This window comes from Peromyscus eremicus, chromosome 19, assembly GCF_949786415.1.
Source record: "Peromyscus eremicus chromosome 19, PerEre_H2_v1, whole genome shotgun sequence".
Taxonomy (NCBI): Eukaryota; Metazoa; Chordata; class Mammalia; order Rodentia; family Cricetidae; genus Peromyscus; species Peromyscus eremicus.
The window spans coordinates 33,840,088-33,853,802 of record NC_081435.1 but is presented as its reverse complement, the minus strand read 5'-3'; positions in this window follow the sequence as shown (position 1 = coordinate 33,853,802).

Genomic DNA, 13,715 nt, shown 5'->3' with positions numbered 1-13,715 from the left:
TCTATGAGTTCGAGTCCAGCCTAGTCTACAAAGAGAAACCTTGTCTCGAAAAACCAAGAGAGAGAAAGAGAATATAAATAGAAAGTGTAGGCCACTAGCACTACTTTGGGAAGAATATTTAACCAAATAGGAACAAATAGGAGCCAATAATATATCATTATAGATAAATAAATTCCTATTTGGAGCTACTCAGTAGTCTAGATATGTACAAAATTCAAATTATCCACTGTAAATGTGGGGAAACATCTCATAGGCCCAGAGTAGATTGTTATGCTAACGTACTGTACAAGCCGAACTCTCATAATAGAAATAAGTGTATAGATAAGTATGCCCAAATCAACAGCCAAGAGGTACCATCCATTATCATAGATATAACAAATTTCTTGTTATGATCTAAAAACTCAATGAGATTTATAATCAATCTCTCCATTTCTATCGTATGCATTTGGGTAAGAAAATAGTGAAGTTTTTGAAAAGGTTTACTGGTAAGAAATAGCCGAGTCTTTGGAAGGACTTACTTCAAAGTAGATTTGCCAGAAGAGTTGCAAGACTTTTGGAAAGACTGGGAATAAAGCAGGACATGTTGTACCAAATCCCAAAATGTGCCTGGAGAATACTAACCTGCAGTAACTGAGACCATGGCATGTGCATGGCAACTAAGGTCATAAAACAAACAGAGCACATATACAGGAACTTAATACATTTATAAGTAAGTGATCTTTCAAGTAATTTGCAAAAAAAAAAAAAAACAACCAAAAACCCAGTTCAGTTAATAGAGCATGAGAAAGACGGGTATACTAAATGTTCAGCTGAATTATCAGTAAAATTATCAAGTTGTGGGTTTTTCGCTAATGGAAAACTTATTGCTGAATTGTCTCCTACCTAGCATTTAAACTATTTAGATTTTCTTTTTTTTTTTTTGTACTTGAACTTGGCTGCTTATGTCTACTAATTCACTCATTCATCTAAACTATCCGATTTGTTGGTGTGTGGTTTTCATCATAGTTTCTATAATCCTTTCTACTTCTGTGGTAGCTCTGGTAGTATCAGTTTTTTCCCACCTGACTTTATTTTAGCTTTTGTTCACAGTCCGACAAACAACTTGTTGGAATTGTTTCTTTTTTAAAAAACCAGCTCATGTTATATATCAAGCGCTGTTTTCCTCATCTTGCTTATTGGCTCTTAGTCTTTGTCCTTCTACTGATTTTGAGTTTTGTTTGCTTTTGTTTTTCTAGAGGTTTCATGCCCAACACTGCTTCATTTAAGATCTTTGAGTTTTCTGTTGATTGGTTTATTATAAAGGATATGACAGCAGACAGAGAGGAAGAACGGCAAAGGGTGAGGAACGGAGGGAGAGAGGAGAAATTTCCATATCCTCTCTGACTGAGGCACTCTCAGAGACATCATGTGCTCAGCTTGCCTAGAGTTCTCTTTCACACCTTCAGATGCAGGCATTCAGTGCTGAAAATGTCCCTCTTGGAAGAGCTTTTGCTCTGTCCCATAGGCTCTAGTACACTGACTTCCCATTTTCATCTGTCCCACAAGACTTAATCTCCTTTTTAATGTCTTTATGGACTCCTTGGTTATTGAGGAGCATTTTGCTGCTATTAATTCATAATTTGTTCCCCTGATGCTACCATCTCCAATTTACTTAAAATCTCTTATCCTATCATCTTCTATTAGATTTCTTGCAGTTTAGATACACATTTTCTTTATCACTTTTGAAAGGGAAATTGTTTCTCATGGAAATTCTTTTCTTTCTGGGGTTATTATCTTGTCTCCTCATGGATTATTACTCTGACTTTTGATGCTCATTTCATCTTGCAATATTTCATCTTTGCATATATAAAGTATACAGAACATCTTGCTCACAATCTTGAATACTCAACTGCTGTGGGATGTTCTGTATGTCAAATGTGTTCCTAATTAGTCAATAAATAAAACACTGATTGGCCATTGGCTAGGCAGGAAGTGTAGGCAGGACAAGGAGGAGAATAAAGCTGGGAAGTGGAAGGCTGAGTCAGAGAGACACTGCCAGCCGCCACAATGACAAACAGCATGTGAAGATACTGGTAAGCCACAAGCCATGTGGCAAGGTATAGACTTATAGAAATGGATTAATTTAAGCTGTAAAAACAGTTAGCAAGAAGCCTGCCACGGCCATACAGTTTGTACCCAATATAAGTTTCTGTGGTTACTTGGTCGGGTCTGAGTGGCTGGGGGACTGGCAGGTGAGAGAGATTTGCCCTGACTGTTGGCCAGGCAGGAAAACTCAAGCTACACTCAACAGATATTTTTTGACTCGACAGATTAATATCACTAAAATAATTATACAATTAAACATACTTTAACACTCAACTTTGTGATGGTGTACATGCAGAGAATATTAAAGAAAGGGGAGATTTATAGTAATCATATTAAATTATAAATAGCATAAATTCTTTTCTAAGAAGAGATAACAGGAAGAATTCCGCAGATGTAAATGTCAAAGTAAATAACAAAGAATATTTCTACAGAAAGAAAGACTGTGTGATCCCACTTTCTCAATGAAAATTTTAGACTGGCCAGGGAAACGGGTAAGCTAACTGCTGGCCTTCACCTCTCTCTTCTCTCCTCTAAACCCAAGACCCCATTCTAACCTCCAACTTTGCAGCAGATCACCTGCTATGGCCTCCCCCTCCTCTCTGACCCCATTTCCAACAGATCATACAGATCTTCTCCTCCAACCTTCCTTCACACTCACCCTGTTATTCCAGCCTCTGAGTCCAGCAAGCATTCCCTGGGAACCCACCACCCAAGCCTGCCAGAGAAGCAAGTAGGCCAGCAAAACAGGTAGACTAGCTTCATATTTTCACTCCCTCTCTTCTCCTCCAACTCTACTTCCCTAATCTCATCCCCAGCTCTGTAGCAGACTACCAATAGTAGCCTCTCCTCATTCTCTGCCCCATTCTGCCATGAGAAGCAAGATGTAAAGATAATGGTAAGCCACAAGCCATGCAGCAAGGTATAGATTGTAGTAAGAATCTTAAAAGTTCTTATTAATAAAATCAAACATGAGCCAGGTATTGGGGTGAATGGTGGAAGATCAGAGAGACAGAACAAGCCACAGCTAACTTCACCTGGCCAACTTCTCAGCTGATCTTGTTTCCTCAGACTGGAAGCCTTTGTGTCCTCATATTCAAATGGCTCTCAGCTGAACTGTGCTGCTCAAAACCTGAAAGCTTAACCAGCCAAATGCTTCTAGCTTCTGGTCTTCACGCCTTATATATCTTTCCTTTCTACCATCACTCCCTGGGATTAAAGGCTCTCTTTCTGGGATTAAAGGTGTGAGTCACCATGCTTGGCTGTATCCTTGAACAGATAGATTTCTGCCTCTGGAATGCTAGGATTAAAGGCATGTGTTACCACTGCCTATCCTAAGTATCTAGTGGCTTTTCTGTTCTCTGACTCTAGATAAGTTTATTAGGGTACACAATATTTTTGGGAACACAATACCACCACTATAGATTTATAGAAATGGATTAATTTAAGATGTAATATCTAGCTAGCAAGAAGTCTGACCCATTAGGCCATATAGTTTTAATTAATATAAGCCTCTATGTGTTTACTTGGGTCTGAGTGACTGTGGCCCCTAGCGGGACTGGAGAAAACTCCAGCTACAAAGGACATTGCAATTCTTAATATTTATACCCCAAACATAAGGGCAACAAAGTTCATAAAAGAAACATTACTACAGTTTAAATCACATATTGACTCTCACACACTGATAGTGGGAAACTTTAATATCCCTGACTTGCAAATAAGCAAGTCACCTAGACAAAAATTAAACAGAGAAATGTGGGAGCTAACTGATATTATAAACCAAAGAGACTTAACATATTTATAGAATATTGCACCTAAATGCTAAAGAATATACCTTTTGCTCAGCACCTCATGGAACTTTCTCCAGAATTGTCCACATACTCAAAGCAAGTCTCAACCTATACAAGAACATTAAAATAACACCCTGCATCCTATCTGACCACCACAAATTAAAGCTGGATACCAACACCAAGAGAAAGCCTACAAGCCCATGGACACTCAACACAACTCACAACTGAATGAAAAATGGGTCAAGACAGAAATTAAAGATTTTCTAGAATTAAATGAAAGTGAATCCACAACATACCCAAACTTATCCAACACAATGAAGGTGGTCCTAAGAGGCAGGTTCATAGCACTAAGTGCCTACAGAAAAATAACTAGAGAAATCTCATACCAGTAACTTAGCAGCACATCTGAAATCTCTGGAACAAAAAGAAGAAATCAACCCAAACGGAGTAGATGGGAAGAAACAATAAAATTCAGTACTGAAATCAATAATATAGAAAAAAGATACATAAAATAAAGCAAAGAATCATTGGAACAAAGAGTAGCTTCTTTGAGAAAATCAATAATATTGGCAAACCTTTATCCAAATTAACTAAAAGATAGAAAAAATTCAAATTAACAAAATTAGAAATGAAAATGGGCATATAACAATGAACACCAAAGGAATCCAGAGAATCATAAGGACATACTTTAAAAACCTGTACTCCAACAAACTGGAAAAAGAAATGGATAATTTTCTCAAGAGATATAACTTACCAAAGATAAATCAAGATCAGGTAAACAATTTAAATAGACCTATAACCCCCAAGAAAATAGAAGTAGCCATTAAAAGTCTCCCAACAACAACAAAAAAGCCCAGGACCAGATGGTTTTAACACAAAATTCTACCAGACTGCCCAAGAGTTAATGCCAAAACTCTTCAAATTATTCCACAAAATAAAAACAAAAGGAGCAATGACAAATTCATTCTATGAGGCCACAGTTATCCTGATACCCAAATCACATAAAGACCCAAGAAAGAAAGAAAATTACAAAACAATTTCCCTTCTGAACATAGATACAAAAATACTCAATACAATATTCACAAACTGAATTTAAGAACACATTATAAAGTTCATCCACCATTTACAAGTAGGCTTTACCCCAGAGATTCAGGGATGATTCAACATACATAAATTGATAAATGTAATCCACCATATAAACATACTAAAAGAAAAAAAAAAACACATGGTCATCTTATTAGATACAGAAAAGGCCTTTGACATAATCCAACACCCCTTCATGATATAAGTCCTGATGAAGAGATTAGGGATACAAGAGACACCTAAACTTGATAAAGGCAGCTTACAGCAAGACCATAGCCAACATGAACTTAAATAGAGAGAAACACAGAACAATTCCACTAGTATCAGCAATAGGACAAGGCTGCCCATTCTCTCCAGACCTATTCAATATATGACTTGATGTTTTAGCTAAAGCAATAAGACAACAGGAGGAGTTCTAGGGGAAAGGAAGGAGCTAAAAAGGCATTATTTGTAGATGATATGATGGTATACATAAGTGACGCCAAAAATTCCACAGGGAAACGCCTACAGCTGATAAGTACTTTCAACAAAGTAGCCGAATACAAAATTAACGCACTAAAATCAGTATCCCTCCTACATGCAAATGACAACCAGTGTGAGAGAAAGAAATAAGGAAAATAATACCTTCCTCAATAACATCAAATAATTTAAAATAGCGTGGAGTAACCAAGCGAGTGAAAGACTTGTATGATGAAAACCTTAAGACCTTGAAAAAAGAAATTGAAGATTTCAGAAGATATAAAGATTTCCCATACTCATAGATCGGTAGGGTTAACATAGTAAAAATGGCCATCCTACTAAAAGCAATCTCCAGATTTAATGTAATCCCATCAAAATTCCAATACAATTCTTCACAGATCTTGAAAGGACAATTCTCAGCTTCTTATGGAAACACACACACACACACCACACCACAATCCTCAATAATAAAAGAATCTAGAAGTATCATTATTCCTGACCTCAAATTGTACTACTGAACTATAGTAATAAAAACAGCATGGCATTGACACAAAAGTAGACATATTGACCAACAGAATTTAATTGAAGTCCCAGATGTAAATCTACATACCTATGGATCCTGTTTTTTTTTTTTTTAATAAAGAAGCCAGAAATATACAGTAGAAAAAAGACCACATCTTCAAAAAAAATGGTTCTAGTTATACTGGACAGCTGCATGTAGAAGAGAAAAACAATCTGAATAAATCCATACTTATCACACCGCACAGAACTCAACTCCTAATAGATCAAAGCCTTCAATATAAAACCAAATACACTGAACCTGATGTAAGAGAAAGTGGGGAATAGCCTTAAACTCATTGGCAAGGGAAAAGACTTTCTGAACAGAACACCATTAGCACAGGCACTAAGATCAACAATTAATAGATGGGCTATTGTGAAACTGAAAAGCTTCTGTAAAGCAACGGACACTATCAATAGGACAAAATGGCAGCCTACAGAACAGGAAAAAATTTTTACCAATAACACATTTGATAGAGGGCTTATATCAAAAATATATAAAGAACTCAAAAAACTAGATACAATAAAACAAATAACTCAAATATGAGGTTCAGATCTAAACAGAAAATTCTCAGAAGAGGAAATTCAAATGTCTCAGAAACATTTATAGAAATATTCAACATCCTTAGTAATCAGGGAAATGCAAATCAAAACTGTTTTGAGATTGCATCTTACATCTGTCAGAATGGCTAAGATCAATAAAGCAAGTAACAGCTCATGCTGATAAGAAGGTAAAGCAGAGGAAATACTCATCCACTGCTGGTGGGAGTGCAAACTTGTACAATCACTTTGGAAATCAGTGTGGCAGTTCCTCAGCAAGATGGGAATTGTTCTATCTCAAGATCCAGCTATATCACTTCTGGGCATATACCCAAAGGACATTTCATTCTACCTCAGAGACACTTGCTCAACTCTGTTCACTGACACCCTAATTAATAGTAGTCAGAAATTAGAAACACCCTAGATGTCCTTTAACAGAAGAACTGATAGAGAAAATGTTGTACGTTTGCACAACAGAACATCACTCAGCCATTAAAAAAAATGAAATTATAAATTTCACAGGTAAATGGATAGAACTAGAAAAATTCATCGTGAATGAGTTAAGCCAGACCAAGAGAGACAAATATTGTATATATTAACGTATATGTGGATATTAGCTGTTAAGTCAATGATAACCAAGCTACAATCTGTAGTTATAAAATAAGGGACTGAAGGTAGGGGGCAGATAGATCTCCTAGGAAAGGTAAATAGAATAATATGGTAATATGATAAAATAATATGGTAAATAGAATAAGTAGATAATTGTGGATGGATACAGGGACTGGAATGGAAGGATCAAGTGGAGACAGGAGGTGAGTGGGTTTGATGACAGGAATACCAGAGAGACAGCTAAAACTAAGGGCCATTCAGGGATAGTACAGACCTAACACAGTAGAAGCTTCTTAAAATATACACATATATGAAGGAGATCTAAATGAAATTGCCAAATTATAGAGGAGACAGAGCTCCAACTGACAATCTCTTGTCACCAAATGAAGCTTCCAGTACCAGAACTGGGTTATATCCAATTGAATTGTTGACCAAAGAGTGGAAATCATAATCAGGATATATTATGTTAGAAGAATTCTATTTTCAATAAAGGCTAAATAAATAAATAAATAAGGAAAATTTAGAACCTTAAGCATAGAAACATTAAAATACTAGTTACTAGGGACTAAAGCAGTGGTTCTCAACCTTCCTAATGCTGTGACCCTTTAATACAGTTCCTCATGTTGTGGTGACCCTCAACCATAAAATTATTTTTGTTGCTACTTCATGACTATAACTTTGCTACTTCTATGAATCATAATGTAAATATGTGTTTTCCTATGGTTTTAGGCTACTCCTTTGAAAAGATAAGTCATGGGGTCACAACCCACAGTTTGAGAACAAGTACACTAGAGGCTAAGCCAAGGATAAAGAGTGCGTGGGTACTGGTTAAACTATGAAAATTTTCAGTTTACATAGGAGGAATGTGTTCAGAAGATCTACTGTACAGCAGAGTGATTACAGTTAATTAAAAAAACAGTATTAACATATTACCATATGAATGAACTTTGAAAACTTCATGCTAAGTGAAGTAAGTCAGATGCAAAAGGACAAATACATGATCCCCTATGTGAGTTACTGAAGATACTAAACCTTGCAAAGATAGAGGATAGATAAAGACCAAAGGCAAAAAGAAGTAGAGAATGGATAGTTATTTAACAGATAGAGTCTCAATGTGGTATGATAAAGAGTTCTGGAAGTAGAGGTGATGATAAGATGACACGCTAACATGAATATACTGGATGTAGCTGAAATATATATATTTTAAAGTGGTTGGAAAAATAAATGGATTATGTATTTGAAAATTACTAAGAATAAAAGTAACTTATTTGTATTAGTTTCTTCTAGATTTTTCTTGTAAATTTTCCCACTTAAAAAAAAATAATTCAAAGCTTCCTCACCCACTGGCCCCATCTTGAAGCTTGGGATACCTATCATAACCAGGACAAAGCAACACTAGTGTGTTCAACCCAGACCTTCACCACTGGAGGATGTAAAGTTCTAGGGTGTGTTGATATTGACAGTTCCTAACTGTAAGACATATTCAGAGTTCTCTCCAAACAAAGACAGCTCCACATCTAGCTTCCATGGTACTAGGTAGTGATAGGCAAGCTTTCCAGGAAGGGAAGCAACCAACAGTCCCACCTCATTGCAATGTCTATGATCCATATGACACAATTACTCTAAAGGTACAATAGTGGCTCTCAGATCTTGATTGCAACCAACAGCCCTCTAAGTGACCTTCATGTCTACTAATCATGCCTGGTACTGGAAACCTAGCCAACCACCCTGGTAGAGTGAGGTCCTGAACCTTAGAGAAGAACGTACTACTACCACATCACCAAAAAAGCATAATTCCTAACTGAATTCTAAATAGTCATACTTATAGCCACAGATAACTATAGTCCTCACCTTTCATCAAAGAAACTTCTCTTTGCAACAGGAGACCGGTATAGAAAGCCACAAATGGTCGAAATACAGAAAACTAGTGATCATGGGTTGCCCCGCCCCCAATATATATACATTTATAACGTATCACCTTCACCTAAGGCTTAGAGCATATTGCAGAAGAGGAGGAAGAAAGATTATAAGAACCAGAGGGCCAGAAAAGCTCCTGCAAGATTGTGTTTTCTATAGGAATAATAGAGAAGCTTCGGCCATGATGCTTCAACAATATGGCTGCCTAAATAAGACCTGAACAAGAATGACACAAATAGACATACTAAGTTGGAAGGGGAAATCTTACAGCCCTAAACCAAGAACTATGGGCAACTAAGGAAAGCTGAGAGTGGGAAAAATAGTCCCCTGGGATGAACCATTAATTAGTAATCAGTCCTGAAATCAGGCTATATTTGTGTGTGTGTGTGTGTGTGTGTGTGTGTGTGTGTGTGTGTGTGTGTGTGTGTGTAACAATAATAACTAAGGAAAAAGAGGCCATGATTTTGAGAGGGAACGGAGGTGTGGGTTACCTGGAAGGAGCAAACAAAAGAAGAAAATGACAAAATCATATTTTAAGTTAAATACATTTATAAACTCTTTTTAAAAAGAAAAAAAAAAGACAGCACTTCACCTGATCTTGGGTTAGATATCCTTCCCATTGAGGGAGCCTGAATCTATTGACTAATCATAAAAGGATGAGTATTGTGCTTACTGTCTTGTGGACTAGCATCCCAGCTTGAGAACTTCACCTGAAACATGAGGATGAGCTTAAGATTTCTCCCCACAGACCATCCATACCCTTACCTTATCTTGGCATTACTGGTAGCACTCCATAGTAAATCTTCTATGTGGTAGCATCTATCCCAGAGTTCATGGGGAACCCAGTCTGTAGTATCAGTGCAAAGTCCCAAGGCCTTTGGTACTATCTTCTCCAAATAGCATCTTTGTCCTATGCTCCCATGGCTAATGACCACCTTCCACCTTCCTGCATTGATAAATGAAGTAGACTCCCAAACAAATGTTTAAGCCATACTAAGAGATAGACTAGCACACAGACCTTAGAGTTCCGATTTGCTGTGAGTTCAAGAATCTTTATCCTAAGCAAGGAAGTAACAGGGAAATCCTTTATTCCTTCTTCCCACTTTATGTATCATACTGAGCAAGGGTTGCCCAAAGCATAAGATGGTTGCAAATATAATTTTGCTATAAACACACAAAAAGCCTTAAGTGAGTGCCCTACTACAATAACTAAGAGTGAAGCACACCCACCAGTTAGTGCTAATATTATCTAACTGCTTTGCATTTATGTAGCTACAGGGAGCAATGGGGTTTTAAAAGCCTGAGAAAATGGAAACAATCCTATTTTTCCTGCCAATGACACCCAAATAGCCATTAAAAAAAAATCAGTTGTCAAAGACAGGAAGTTGTACTGGAATTGTCCTGTTTCTGAATAAGCTAGCTAGGAGTGATTGTTTAAATCCTTTTCTAGAAATCTGTGTTATCAGGTTTCAATGACATTGGATTTGTGCATTTATCTAGAAACCAGAGGTGATTTCTGTCAATGCTTTGTTCAAGTCACATTTTAATTAGAAGCCTGAAGGGGACCTCTTATCAGGCCTGAGCACTCATCTGAGTTGTCAGTAAATATTCTTTCCTCAGAAACAGGATTTGTATTTTCTTTTTCACTGCTGACATCAGTGATCTCAGACTCAGCTTGATTTTATTCCCAACTTATTTCTCACAATGGAAGATAAAATCATAGGTAACAGGATACATTGCCATCTCTATGAAAGTTAACAGTTAATTAGACAATTCAAATTCCAAAATATTTAAGATTAGTTTGACTTGTTAGGATAATTTTTTTCATTATATATTATCTAAAGAAAGAACACCAGTCCCATTAAGATAATTTATCACTAATGGCAGCACCTCTATTTATTCTATCACTTGAGAGAAGTACTTAACATTTAAAATGTCATTATCAAACAATAGACAAAATATTTTTTGTATTTTCTTACAGATTAAGCACAGTTGTGAAGTTATAGAAATAGACAAGATTATATTTCCAAAAAACTATTGTTATTGCTAAATTCTCACTTGTATTGTCTCAACTTCTGAAATCTTGGTTAAGTTTTTAAATACTGAATTACAAAAGGATACTATGCATCTGTATTTGTATGATGTTATTTGATACATTAACTGAGAATTCACAACTTAAAGATTATCAGTGAGTGGAAAATTCTCAATACTCAGTTGTCCAACTTCCATTTAAATAAATAATGTGGAAACCCAGCTTGAGCTCCCCTGAGACACACTAGAGCTTGTCATACACTCCTACAGTAGAGGAGAAACTTAAAGCCCAGAACAAATCTTTCTCTTGGAATAGCCTCTCAGCTGTGTAGCAGTTAGTATTGCCTATGTCTACCATCTCAGGAGAAATTATCATCTATCCTTAAATTAAATATAAAATACTCCATCATGTAAATGGACCATATTTTCATTATCCATCCATCAGTTGATGACTATGTTTCCAATTTCTGAATGTTGTGAACAGAGCAATAATGAACATGATGAGCAAATATCCCTGTAGCAAAATGTAGAGTCTTTTGGGTCTATGACCAAGAGTGGCAAAGCTGGATCATCTGGTAGACCTACTTCATCTTTTTGAGGACTCCCCACACTGGTTTCCAGAGTGGGTAGGTCAGTGCGCACTCCCATCAGTTATGAATAACTGTTCCCTTTTCCCTGCTTCATTTGACAGCATCTGTTGGTATTTGTTTTATTAATCTTAGACATTCTGACTAGAGTAAGGTAAAAATCTCAAAGTAGTTTTAATTTGCATTTTCCTGATGGCTAAAGATGTTACACATTAAAAACATACATATTTCTCAGCAATTTGAGTTTCATCTTTAAGAACTGTCTTTAGGTGTATACTCCATTTTTAAACTGGGTTCCCTGTTTTCTTGATCTTCAGTTTTTCTAGTTCTTTGTATATTCCAAATACTAGCCCTCTGTCAGATGCATAATTAATAAAGGGTTTTTTCCCCACATTCTGAAGTCTGCCTTTTTGCTCCAATGATGGTGTCCTTTGCTGTATGGAAGCTTTTTAGTTTCCTGGCATCCTGTTTATATTAATTGTTGGTCTTAGTGCCTGAGTTATCGGGGACCTATTCATAAAGTCCTTTCCTATACAAATGAGTTCAACTGTATTCCTTATTTTCTTTTCAATGAGACTCAGACTATCAAATCTTATGCTGAGGCTTTTTATCCATTTGGAGTTGAGTTTTGTTTGGGGTGATATATAAATATCTACTTTCATCCTTCTACATAAAATATTATATTTAACCAGCACCACTTGCTGAAAGTGTTATCTTTTATCCAATGTGTATTTTTTTGCTTCTTCATGAAAAATCTGGTGTTTGTAGGTATGTGGAGTTATGTCCAGGTCTTCAATTTTACTTTATTGATCAACATGTCTGTTTTTACGCTAATAGATACTGATTTTATGATTATAGATCTATAGCACAACTTGAAATCTAGGATGATGATAGCGCTAGCGGTTCTTTTATTGTTCAAGATTGTTTTAACTACCTTAGGTCGTGGTGATATTTTATCTGTATACCCCAATAAAGTTTATCTGAGGATCAGAGGAAAAAGCCAGCCACTATAGTAAACAGAGGTCAGGCAATGGTAGCACACACCTGTAATCCTATCATTCAGAAGGCATGGATCTCTGTGAGTTCAAGGCCACACTGGGAACAGAGCCAGACATGGTGGTACATACCTTTAATCCTAGAACCAACCATAAAGGTGTGGAGGCCTGTACAGACAGACAGGAAGTAACAGAGCTGGGCAGGAAGAGGAAGTGATGTAGCTGGGTGGAAAGAGGAAATGAGATGGCAGAACAGAAAGACATATAGGTGTAGGTATACAGGAAGGAGGTCTCTCTTTGGCTGAGGATCTCCAAGTGGTGAGAATGTGGCTGTCTTCTTTCTGCTTTTCTGATCTCTTGGTTTTAACCCCAATATCTGGCTCCAGGTTTTTTATTATTAATAAGACTGTTTAGCAATTCGACTACAATTGGCACCCATCTGAGATTAAGAGTCTCATGCTCTACCAACTGAGCTCGCTGGTTCAGATGCCAGCCTGCTGTCCAGAGAGTAGCATGTACTGACACACAGGTAAAGCCACAAAACACATGGTGACATATAGATTAATAGAAATTGGCTGAGTTTCGTTATAAGAGCTAGCTAGCAAGAAGCTTGAGCCAAAGGCCATGGCCATACAGTTTGTAACTAATATAAGCCTCTGTATATTTATTTGGGTCTGAGCAGCTGTGGGACTGGGAGGAACACAGGAAAACTTCCAGCTACATTAGGTGCTTTATGTCTCCATAATAATTTGCGATAATGATTTCTTCTCGATTTCTATGAAGAATTGTGTTGGAATTTTGTGGGGATTGGATTGAATCTGTAGATTGCTTTCGGTAGAATGGCCATTTTCCCAACATCAATCTTACCAATCCATGAATATGGAAGGTCTTTCCATCTTCTGATATCTCCATCATTTTTTTCAAAGTCTTTAAGTTTTTATCATACAAGTCTTTTACCTGCTTGATTAGAGTTATTCCAAGACATTTGTTGAGGCTATTGTGAAAGATATTGTTTCCCTGATTTCTTTCTCAGTGTGTTTGTCATTTGTGTAGGACAGATACTG